This window comes from Pteropus medius, unplaced genomic scaffold (assembly GCF_902729225.1).
Source record: "Pteropus medius unplaced genomic scaffold, Ma_sr-lr_union100, whole genome shotgun sequence".
NCBI lineage: Eukaryota > Metazoa > Chordata > Mammalia > Chiroptera > Pteropodidae > Pteropus > Pteropus medius.
This window is the reverse complement of record NW_024351735.1, coordinates 2180431-2193290: the sequence shown is the minus strand read 5'-3', so window position 1 is coordinate 2193290 and position 12860 is coordinate 2180431. Positions and strand designations below refer to the sequence as shown.

The following is a 12860-nucleotide window of genomic DNA, read 5'->3' as shown; positions in this document are numbered from 1 at the left end:
AGTGGTGAGGGCACCAGTGAAATACCTCCCAAGGACTTGGTAATAAGATACGCCCAGAGAATTAAACAGTAAGTCAATGTGTAGTGAGAAGAGCCTCCATGTTTCCTAGGTACATTGTGGTCTTTAAATGATATTAATTCATTTGAGAAAAAAGAAAATGTGAACAGAAATAATTTACCAAGAACAAGGTTTGGAGGAAACAAAATGTAACAGTGTGTATACAATGTTATCCATAGAGGGGAGGCACTGAATCCAAGAGATGTGAGCAACTTGTGACCAGAAGTATCCTCCACTTCAGTAGGATCAGTTGGCCAAGACTTGCTGTGGCTTGGGACGAACATACCTCGAGACTTGCCATTTCTTTTGGCTCTAATTGCAAGCTTAACTGAACCACCTCCTGATTGCTAATATGGCCTTGAATCTACCATTCAGGAAAAGAGGAACTCTGGATGAAGGCACCAGAATTCCATTCTGCACATAGTAAATTTAGAGACACTTTCCGACTTCTACATCAGTCTCGTGAATTTAGTTTCTGTAGTTCTGCCCCCAAGTCTGTCAATTTAGTCTATGAGTTCTGAATATTCTTATAAAATACAGTTTATGATGCTTCAGGGCAATGAACCAAAGCTGTTTATTATAAACTTCTCTCTTTGGGGCTCTTCCATAGCCAGGTTACCAGCCTTCTCCTAGTAACTGAGATTGTACTCAAATTTTATCAGAGATATTCTAGGCAATTATGCTAAATAATAGGACAAATCCTGACAGCTTGTGACATAAAAAGTAGCAACTGGGCAGGGAGAAGAAAGAAACCATTTTATCGCAGCTTCTTACTGCAATTTGGTGATAGCTTTTGGGTCAAGATGATGGATTTTCACTGGTTGAATAGTATCAGGTCTAGAAAGGGTACTCTAACACTGCTTTCTTTTTCACTTCATCTATAAACACACTATCATAGTTATCTATGCTCTGTAGAAAATTATCCCAAATATATAGCAGCTTAAAACAACGAACACTTATTATCTTACATGGTTCCTTCAGGTCAGGAATCTAGAAGTGGCTCAGCGGGTGGTCTGGCTCAGTGTCCTTCATGGAGTTTCATTCAAGCAGTTAGCCAGACCTGCAGTCATCTGAAGACTTGATGGGCTGGAAGATCTGCTTCCAAGATGACAGCTTCCCATGGCTGTTGGCAGGAGGCTCAGTTCCGTAGCACGTGAGCCTCTCCACAGGGTTGCTGAGTATCCTCATGACACAGCATGGCTTCCTTCAGCTTCCTTTAGATCCAAGTGAGGAAAGACCTAGTCTCTAAAGTTGCACACCATCACTTCTACTTCCTTTTTATTTGTTAAAAGCAGGTCACTAAGTCCATCTCACACTCAAGGGGAGTAGATTAGGCTCCACCTTTTGAAGGGAGGAGCATCCAAGAATTCATATTCTAAAACCACTAGCATATACACCCATCCATTTAAAAGTGTTCCTCTCAGTGCACTGTCAGCATCTCTTAGGGGTCTCTACACTGGGGAAGATGGCTTTAGGAAGGACTGTGGTTTATTAATGGGCACAGCGTCAAAGGTCTTTATAACCTGTAAATCCTATCTTAGATATTTAGATTACTTGTCCCTAAATATATCATACATTTCATTAAGCATTAAGCATCAGTTTAACTTATCTAGGCTTAGTAGAAATTATTAATAAAAATCTTGAAGGATAAGAATGTTGAAAAGGATACAGAGACTATTCTTAACACTAACATATACTTAGTGAACTCACTGATTTTTTTTAAATTTGCATTTCTTTACCAAACTTCTATAGAACTTTCTACATGCCAAGCACTGTTAAAAGCAGTTTATACATAACATTAATTACACATTAATTCATTTGATTCTCTTAAGAATCAAGTATCACTATTTTACAGGTGTGGAAATTGAGTCACAGAGAGGTTAAGTAACTGTCCAAGGTCACTCAGCATTTTGGCTCCAGAGTTCGTGATCTTAACCCCATTCAGTGCTGCCTTTTGGAAGACTTATTAAACCTTTTAAGATAGAGATTCCATAATTCAGTGGGCTTCCTAAATTTAGCTAGCTAGGAAAACAGATGTGGATTTACTTTGCTTAGTCTTCGTTTCTTTTAAAGTTCTTAAACTGCATGAGGCAGAATAGGAAAATTGTAAATTGTTTTGTGTTCTCACTGAATTCAATAAGAATTACCCAAAGAAGAGGATCCTCTGTTGAGGCTACAGCTCATTCTGTCCAAAACTTTAAACTGGTCTGCCTATTATTACTAACTAGCTGTGGTGGTAAATTATGGTAGTGTTTTTATTGTCATTTTTACTTATAAAAGTAATATAATTTCATTTTAGACAATTTAGGGGGTGGGGAGGAAGTACTTCTAATTCCACGGCCCACCCTCGGTCACCACCACTTATCATTTTGGTGGCCAACTCTTGGTGTGCAGTGTAATCCAACCATAATGAAGGTAAATGAAGATCTCTTTCAGATACTTTAATTTTAGAGCTTCATAATCCCCACTGTAAACCTACTGTTTTATCACAAGAGAGCATGAGGAAACAGGATTGTTTTTCCCCTACTGGTTAGCAAATGGGTTCTTTTGGAGAATTTTATTATCCTTAGTAATCTGACCCATATTAAGGCTACTTTAGACTTCAGTATTTTATTAAACATAAACTAGGAACAGCTCCTTTCCTGCCTCCTTCAAAGGGAGATATATTTTAATATTTTAGAGCATTTACCAGGAATAGACCCAGTGACACTAATCACATCCACATGGAGGCTCAGGCATTATGCCCTCCTACAGAGAAACCCAGCAAAGAAAGGTTCATTCAAATCTTCTTTGTTAACTTTCCACTAAAAAGAATTTCAGCACTAACTTCATGTGAGTTTGAGTGGTAAGTCTCTGAATTTAGATTTTTCATTTCTTAAATGAACTCAGCTTTCCTATGGTTCAGACCTTTGAACCAGTCTCTGTTCTCTGTGAAACATATGCCTGACGACTCAAGGCCCACCCAGTTTTTACAACTAGTAAGTTGGCTAGTCCCTGATGGGCTAATCACTTCTCTCCCTAATTTAGTTGTATGCTTTCCAAAATGCAGTCATTTGTTCTCAGACTTGTTTATGTAAGTTGTACTTGGTAATTGCATAATTTAATTGAATGTTACCAAAATCATACAAATATGAGTGTAAAGAGGGTGGTAATCTCTATGAAAATAAGTTGAATGCTTAGATAAAACCTGATAAAGACAGGTCTTTCTCAAGAAAAAAAATGTGGAATTAGGTGTGGGTAAAGCAAATGTGAAAGTTTGGAGAGAGGAAAGGGTTATCAAAATCTAGAATTCTGCCCTCAGTTTCCTCCACAAGTATCCTGAGACCTCACCTCACTGAAACTAAAATCAACAATGCTATTTGCTGTGTTAATGGAAGTCTTATATGCAGCCCCAGGTGGTGGACCCCACTCAAAGAAAAGGCCTTAATTAGCCTGATACCAAAAGGAATGATGAACGAATGGACTTCTTTATGTTTTAAATTAAAAATAAAGTTTTAAGGATATTTTTTATAATTTCGTGATTCTCTCCTTTAACTAACCTTCTTCTTTAACTGACCAACTATAGATCCTGACTACCTAGGAAAAAAGTGCTTCTTACAGTTCAATTTCAGGAGCTGCCAACCATACATAAGTATAAGGAAAGGAATTGCCTAGACCTCAGCACTTGCTAATGACTCGTGTAATTTTTTAAATGAATAATCTCATATTTATAAAGATTATATATAGAGTCCCTTATCTCTGGGTTCGATGTGCTTGATTTTTAATACAGCAAATTTTTAGAACATAATCACCTATAACATGTCTAAGCCTATTAGATGAAAGAATGGTTTCAGGTCTTTCAACTTATCCTATAACTGTGATTAAAATGTTTCCCTTTTACTTACAGCTGGCTGGCACAATTGTAGATGTGTGATATATATTATATTGCTTGAATGCTTAGAGCCCGAAAGAGAAGACTGACTTTGTGTTTATCCTTGTTGTTAGTGAACCTCTGCCATCATGCTCAATATATTTTGGAATTGGAAAAAGAATGAGCCACACCTAAACCTAATAAATAGTCTTTACATTTTAACTTTATCATAATGCAAGAAGAAAAATTGGAAAACTCTGTACTGAATTAAAGATAAATTATTACATTTTGCTTTTAACAGATGACAGAAAAGTGCATTTGAGTTTTGAATACTAAAATATGAAGGGAAGGGGGAATACTCATGCCGTAAATGATATTTTGTAAAGTTACCTTCCTTTTTCTGAAATATATGAGGGCCCATTATATGTCATAAAATAAGAACTATATTAGATCAAGGCAACATCTATCGCCCTCTTCTCCCTTCTCCACAGTTCCTCAAATTTTGTTCAGCTGTCCACCCAATCCACAGGTAAACCTTAATCAGTCCGTGCCAACGAGTGTTCGGCCTTTCCCTGGTCCACGGGTTCACATATAACTTAAATCTGCCTAATACAAGTTAAAGGAAGAACATATGGTTGGGAGAGGAGCTTTTCCTTCTCCCACCATATGTTCAGGAGCTGCCAACCATACATAAGTATGAATAGGGGAACAGGATGCGTGTTTGCTGCTGGCAGCCACCTTACTACCATGAAGGGAGATAGCCAAATGGAAAGAGAAAAAATTAGGTGCTTCAAGACGTGGCTGAGCTTAACTTTAGAGCCTACCTGTGTCTGAATTTGTTAGGTGAGATAATACATTTTCTCACTAGGTCAGAAAGTGCTGAGTTTTCTGTTACTTAGCAGAAATTTTGTATCCTGATATAAAATATCAAAAATATCCAAGAAATTTTGCCTCCGTGTTTTGGTGCCCTACTCTGTTGTAGTTGTGTGCACCTGGTCTGTCTGTGGAGTGATCCAGTGCTCCCAGCTGCTGCACGGATGGCAGATTGAAGAAGGGCAAGAGTGTATGGGTAAGGAGGCTGGGTAAGAAGCTTGTTAACAAGAGGTGATGTTGGCTTTGGGATGTAGCAATAAACATATGGACAAATTGAAAAATTAAAGAGATATTCAGGAAGTAAAATTGATAAGATTCAGGATGGGTTAAATATTAACCCATCCCATGACCTAGGAGTTTCTATTCTGTGTAATTAGTTGGCATCGTCCACTCATTAAGCTCTGGAGAGCACAGGAAGAGGATAAAAGTTGACATAAAGAACAAGAATTTTATATTGGACACACTGAGTTCGAGATGCCTTTGAGATATCCATAGCATTTTGAGACATAATTTATCCTTTTAAAGTATACAATTCTGTGGTTTTTAATATATTCACAGAGTTATACGTAATCATTACTAATTTTTTTAAAAAACATATTTTATCACTCCATAAAGAAAACCCCATGCCCATTAGCAGTCTTCCTCATTCCTCCTAATTCTTGGCAACCACTAATCTACTTTCAGTCTCCATGGATTTGCCTATTCTGAATGTTTTATAAAAATGGAATCATACAATATGTGCCTTTTGTGACTGTGTTCAAATTTTCCCTTTTTAGAAGGGCACAAGTCTTATTGGAGTAAAGCTTATTCTAATGACCTCACTTTAACTTTATGACCTCATTTTAACTTTATTACCTGTGTAAAGACCCTATCTACACCTAGCACAATGTTTTCAAGCTTCATACATGTTGTAGCATTTATCAGTACTTATTTATTTTAATGGCCTGATTATATTCCATTATATGGAATTTTGTTTATCCATTCATTGGTTGGTGGACATAGGAGTTTTTTCCACTTTTTTGCTATTATGAAAAATGCTGGTATGAACATTCATGTACAAGTTTTTTGTGTGAACAGGTTTTTATTTCTCTTTCCTAATCCATTACCTAATCCAAGGTCTCAAAGATTTACCTTTCCTTCTAAGGAAGTTTTAGTTTTAGCTCTTCCATTTAAGTCTATTATCCATTTTGAATTAATTTTTGTATATGGTGTGAAGTAGGAGTCCAGTTACATTTTTTTTGCATGTGGACATCTAGTTGTACCAGTACCTTTGTTGAAAATATTATCCTTTCCCCCACTAAGTGGTCTTGGCACTATTGTCAAAAGTCAATTGATCTTAGATATATGAGTTTATTTCTGGACTCTCAATTCTATTCCATTAATCTAATCTATACGTTTATCCACATGCCAGTACCACACTGTCTTGGATTACTGTAGCTTTGTAGTAAAATTTGAAATTGAGAAATGTGACTCCACTAAATTTGTTCCAAACCAGATTTTGATGTAGGCAATGAAATATATGTGTCTGGAACTCAGAGGAAAAAATCCTATCCCTGAGCTTGGTTTCTGAAACTTGTCTATTAGCACTAACATCATCTCTGATAAGTGTATTATAGTGCATTAGTATTCTGGCTCTTCGATCAATTATAAATAAATTCAACTTCTCTCCCTACCCTGCTTTATTGATACATGTCTACAGCTTGAAAATTCCTACACTGGTTATAGTCAAAGAAACAGGAAATCTTACTGGAAGAATCCTTGTTCAAATCGTCTTGGATTTATAAAATAAAATCATGTATTTATAGAGTTAGGAAGTGGATTACTGGTTGACAGAGGATGAAGAGAAGGGGCAATTAGGAAGTACAGAGTTTTATATTCTGTAATTAAATAGGGATGATGGTTGCACAGTGTGAATTTACTAAAAATCACTGATTGTACATTCTAATGTTTAAAATAATGAATTTTGTTACATGCAGTTTATCTCAATACAAAAAACATTTCTATGTCAGAATTGTCAAAGAATGATGAGACTATCACTCGATATCTGAAATAAAAGAATAAAATTGAATTTATTACTTGCTTTAATAAGGGAGAACTCTGCTAGTCCGGCATGGTCTCTGAGAACAGAACAGACTGATGATATCAAGTAGGGTTTTTGAGAAATGTGGAATTTATGGACTGGTGGACTTTCAGGGTTGTAAGTGGGTTGACATCATCTGGAGAGGTGTGGTTGCTCAGGTGAGATGTACTGATTGGCTGGCACAGGAGATATTTTTGTTGGAGTGGGTTTATTCTTATTGGCTGATTTTCATAAGCAAGAGCTGACACCGACTGGTATTTTTGCAAAAGCAAGGTCACTTCACCCAGCTGTCACCAATAGATTGAACAGATTTAAAAACAGTTCTGGTGTCTCCTTGTTACCATGGCTACAGAACAGTCTTTTTCTAAGTTTGTAGGATCCTTTTATTCTCATACCAACCTCTTCCACTTCTATAGCCTCTTCTAATCTCTCCCTTAGGATTCCGTCAATGAGAGAGGAAGGGTAGGAATCTCCTTTGACTACTGGCTCTGTGCTTCCTCATTCATGTATTTATTCAACAAATTGTGTTATGGGATACAAAGGAGGATTATGCGGTCCCTATCCCAGAGAGGGAGCTCAACGACGCAGTTGTTTCCAATTCAGTTTGGAGGAATACCCAGGGAACCCTGAAGATGCCACTCACTTTGGGATAGAGAGGGAGGTTCAAAGGAGAAAAGCCTTGAATGGACCTTGACCCTGACTCAATCCTGGCCCTTACTCTATGAGTGTAAGTATGTAGGACAAGTCAGGAGACAAGGCCTTTCAAGAGAAGCAAGTTAACAATATAGTATGACTAATTTTCTACTTCAATTAATCTAGATAATAAATTCATATTTATTGATGACCTACCTTGTCCTAGGCATTTTGCTAAGTGCTTTGAATGGAATATGTTACTAAAACCTCACAAAAGCTTTAGGATTAGCTACCACTATTGACCTCATTTGCCAAAGAAGAAATTTAACCTCAAAGGACTGAATAACTTGCCCAAGGTTATGTGGTGAGTAGTAGAGACTGGATTCAAATACAGACAGTCTGACTTTGATAGCTACTTAGGCCCTTTGATAAATCACAAGTAGCCTCTAGAAGACAGTATTCAGTTTAAATGTTTGGAATACAGATCATGATTTGCATTCATAATGTATTTTAATAATAAAAAATGTTTTAAATATTATAAAGAGTATTTTGATAAAATAAATATTCCATAATTTAACAAATAATAACTTCATTGACTAATACTAATTGAGCCATCAGTAAAGGAATTAAAATAAATTTACAGAGATACAATGGTCTTATCTTTTAGAAAGAAGCTTATAATCTAAATGGGAGTATAATGAGAATAACAGGTACATATGTACATTTATTAAGGCTCAAATCAAAAGACTAATTACCTAAAGTACTTATCCTGTGGTCCATGGATTAAATACAAAATGTAGGGGGGGCGTGTTTTGTTTTGTTTTGTTTTACCAATTTTGTTTACATAAAATACCACTGTTTAAAAAGAAAACATTAGTAGAATAATTTAACAAGAATGGTTGGTTTCTTCCTTTTGGTAAACCATCAATTCTTTAGATTTTAAGACAAACTAAAGCCTTCACAATTAACCACTCTTTAGAAAACCATCCTGAAAATGTATTTTATTAATCAGAATGCTACCTTTCCAAAAGAAATTTTAAGTGGGTTAAGATGAAGAATGTGTATGCATTAACATTAATAAAGTAGAAATGAATATTGCAAGTAGGAAAATGAGGAACAGCAAATGTGCTCACCTGAGAATGAGCTAACCACATGACCGAGCATCAGGTTTGGCTTCGAGAGCAGGCATACAAGGCAATTAGTGGAAAACCTGGAACATGGTAAGCATTAATAAATGGTGGCTAATATTATCCTAATTTATAAGCCCCATTACATTTCTCTTCTCAATTACCCATATTATTTCACCACATGAAATTGAAGCTACATCCACGTTTAAGGCTTTCAAATAATTTTGAAACTAGATGCCATCAGATCAGAATCTTCCAGTGCAGCCCAGCACCGAGCTCCACTGGGCTGTGTGTGAACTCACTTTTCTTCTAACTCAGGATCATTTGATTCTTGTGTTTCAGGAAATAAAAAAAAGAATGATTGAACTGGCAATGTGCTTTAGCCATATGTTTAGCTCTTTCATCTCTGAATGGAAAATGTGGAGGCAATAAGGTCCCCAATATTTTGGTCTGAAAAACATCCCTGTGACTCTTGGTAGCCAAAAAGGGTAAGTTAACATTGTTCTCATCATACAATGGAAGATTTCAATTAGAAGACTCAAAAAATATTTCTAGTGCAAGTCATAGAGACTGGAGAATCTAAACATGATTTTCCTCTTATCCCTCAGCTGGACCTGAGATAGATGCCCTCAAAAACCAACTTGTGTGTCCTAAGACCCGATGCAGTCCCTGAGAGTCTCCCAGAAATGCCACAGGTGTGGGGGTCTGTAGTGAGGGTCCCACTTTATATAGCTGACACGGTTGGTACCAATGGCACAAATGCAGACCTTAGAAATTTGAGCAGGATTCCATCTGGACACAAAGGCCAAGTTTCTCTTTATATGTCCTCCTTTAGCTCTTCCTTTTTGCCTTCTGTCAAACCCTTAGGCAATTTCTTTTTTAGATTCACCTGAGATGATACCAGAAGGCAGTTCATAAAAACATTACCTCCCCTTGGCTATCCTAGCACAGTACATGGTGGGCACTTAATAAGTGAATGAATGAGAACCAAAAGGCATCCAGAACAAAAATGACCCTAATGGTTCAAGTTCAGTTCAGAAATTATCTTTTAAGAGAGGAATGGGTTGTCAAAATAAAATTCTCAAAATGACACCCCCACAGATTTCTCTATATGCAGCCTCCTCCTCCGATTATACCTGTTGGGTATCAATCTTTACAATTATCCAATTTCTTCACCTTATCAAAAACTATTATCAACTATTATTATTTAGCAATTCTATCTTAATGATATTAAGAAGACACAGAGTGAAGAGAGGAACAGCGGATGGAATATATTCTATATTCTCAATTGATAAGAAAAGAAAAGAAGGAATGTGGACATGATCAATTTACACCATTAATTAAGCAGAAAATACTAACTTTATAAAAAGAAAATTTGTGGGTTAAATGCCTCTTTCTTTTTCTTGAAAAATCTGCATTTGGTCCCAATCCACCAAAATGAATATAATTTTCATCAATTTATCTCAGGCTAATAACTACCCTATTTTGCATTATTCATGTCTAAGAACCTCTAAAATTTATCTCCTTTCCATTGAAATTTTTACATAAGCATTATTACTAATGTCTGTATCATTACACTGTGATTATGAAAAGTAGTAGAAGTGAGAAAACATGACTCGTAGAGCCTATACGTCACTGTTAAATTCTCCAACCCCATCCCATCCCCATATTAAAAATCTTCAGAGACGATTATGAAACTTCATACATGTATTAAAAAGTCTATGCGTCTGCACATAGGATAGAATTTTAAGACATGATTTTGCTTGCTATGTGCACATAGGTACAAAAACTCTTTATGGCACTATAACATATTGTTGTTTATTTCTTTGGTTAAGTAAAATCTCCAGCTGACACATGGTAGTTGTTAGAGGTGCTTAACCATGAAGATAGCAGCTGGCTTGCCAGGATTAGAGCATGCCGTCTGATAGGGAGAAGAGTGCTTTTTTCCCCTAACTGCTGAGTGTCGTGACCTTCATCAATCAGCCCAACACCCAATCTCTCAACCAACAAGCACCAGATTCTTAAGAAGTTTTTTCTTCTTTTTCTCCTGGAATGCTCCTACACAAGATCAAAGCCACTCACAGAAATATCTCTGCATGGTATCAATGCCGATATTTTTTTTATCAGTGCAAAACAAGAAAGAACAGCATCGGCCCAATGGTCCAGAAGCTCTTATCCCAGAGATGAGTGAAGGGAGGTTATGAGACTCTTCTTGCTTTTCCTCTGATCCCAGTGGCCTGAACCTCAAAAGGTCAAGATGGCAGCTTTCCTTAGAGCCATGAATTATGGACCAAGAGCAAAGTAAGTTGGGCCTGGATTGGGAGAAGTTAGTACACAGGGGCGTAACAGTCCAGCTGTGAGCGCCCCACGTGCAATGTGCCCTGGCATTGCTCAGGCCGACACACACCTCCCTGCCCTGACCAGCTCCTCTTGCTCACACTGGACCTGGTTTCCCCACAGACTTTACTGGATTTACTTGCCCCTTAACCAGCCTGATCCATCATATGGAACATTCCCAGCCTCTGCTCTCTTCCTGTCCTCTTTACACCTCAGTTTCTACTGCCACTCTCCTCGGCTGCTCCATAAATGTGGATATTACTTGGGTTTCTGTCCTGGGCCCTCATCGGGTGATTTCACCCATGCCCCTGGTTTCAACTGCCTCCAGCATTATTTGCAGGCCAGGTTTCCTACCCTAGCTATCTCCTGATATCCAAGTTCCGGCTGCCTTCTAGAGAGTTCCACCTTGATGCCCTGTTAGCACAGTGAGTCCAGAAAACGCCTCATGCGTCAGGGTCAGGAGTGAGAGTGCCACTATATACAGCAGTCAGGGGTTGACATCAACGGCACAATTGCAGCAGACCTTAGAAAAACTGGCAGATTCCATCTGAACGTAAAGAACAAGTCTCTTCACATGCCCTCCTTCGGCTCTTTTTGTTTTCTGCCAAAACTTTAGGTAATTCCATTCTTAGGTGCACCTGAGACGATACCAGAAGACAGTTTGTAAAAGTGTTAACCTCTCCTCAGATATCCTAGCACAGTGCGTGGCAGATGCCTATTTTCCAAACTAGCAAACTTTCTATCATGCTTTATACTCTTTCCTATACCATCGGTACCGAGCTCAGCTCAATTCTGTATCCCAAATGTCTCTTGACACTGTCGCTTTCTCTCCATCCCACTGCCTAAAGCAGGATTCATCATCTTTCTCCTCTAACAGCTTCCAGATTGATTTTTATTGCTTCCATCTCTCTAGTCCATCTAGTTATCTTCCTGAAGCACAAAATGCATCATGCCTACACACATTCGATGGCTTCTATTTGCTATAAGTAAAGCCCAACTCTGGTCAGGGCCTTTGCAGTCAGCCCTCAGGGGACTTGACCATCTGCCTCCTCCAGCACTCCCCAGGCACCCAGGACTCCAGCCATACCTAACTCCTTCCCTGCCCAGCACACCATTCCCTCCCACACCACTGGTCATTCTATCTCCGCAGCTTGGAATGCTCTTGTCTTTGCCCGTCAAACATCTACTTACCATTTAAAAATCCAGTTAGACACAAGTGCCCCCGACTCCCTTGAGCAGAGAGTTTTCTCATGGGTCATGGACCCACCTCTGGGAGTATGGGGCTGGGCTATTCTCTGCCTCATCGGAGTACCAACCTCATCGGAGCACTCCCTGGTGCGATGCATTGACAGGGCAGGTGCTCAAAAACACCTCTTGGTTTCGATTTCACCGGAATAAGAAAGCTGAAAAGTCACAGATCTGATTCCTAACGGTCTCATTGCATTTTAATTATCTTATCTCCCCACAACAGACACTATTCAAATGAGAGTCTAACGTGATGGATATTTATTGAAATGACTTCTAGAAGCAAAGAATAAGTTCTTTCAAGGAAACACTCACAGTGGAAGTCTGTTTCTAAGGTAAGAGAAATCTCCGCTGAAGTAGTCACAGGGCCTTCACTGGGACAACATGGAGTATGGCGGGGAAGGTGATGGGAGGAAGGGGAAACTTTGTTTCCATTAAATGGAAAAAAGAAGTGCTATAAAACCTCCCAGAGCTAGAACCCCATCCCCCTAACAGCATAAGTTAACCCCCTCATATGAGTCTAAGTGTACAATTCAATTAAACTGATTGAGAAGTAACTGGACTTAATAAGCTGCAAAGAGCAAATGAAACTATACAGCGATCAGATAAGGACTCTTGGAATGGGGAAGCACTGGCTGGCTCTGTTTCTGCCAGCTCT

At 38.2% G+C, this 12860-nt stretch overlaps 1 long non-coding RNA gene across 1 annotated transcript; it reads left to right on the top strand.

Annotated features, from left to right (window-relative positions):
• Positions 1–7947: 7947 nt before the first annotated feature.
• LOC120589060 (uncharacterized) lies at positions 7948–12534 on the top strand. The gene is made up of 4 exons (XR_005649372.1): positions 7948–9108; positions 9229–9315; positions 10748–10921; positions 12429–12534. It is a non-coding gene; the product is annotated as an uncharacterized LOC120589060 (long non-coding RNA).
• Positions 12535–12860: the final 326 nt, after the last annotated feature.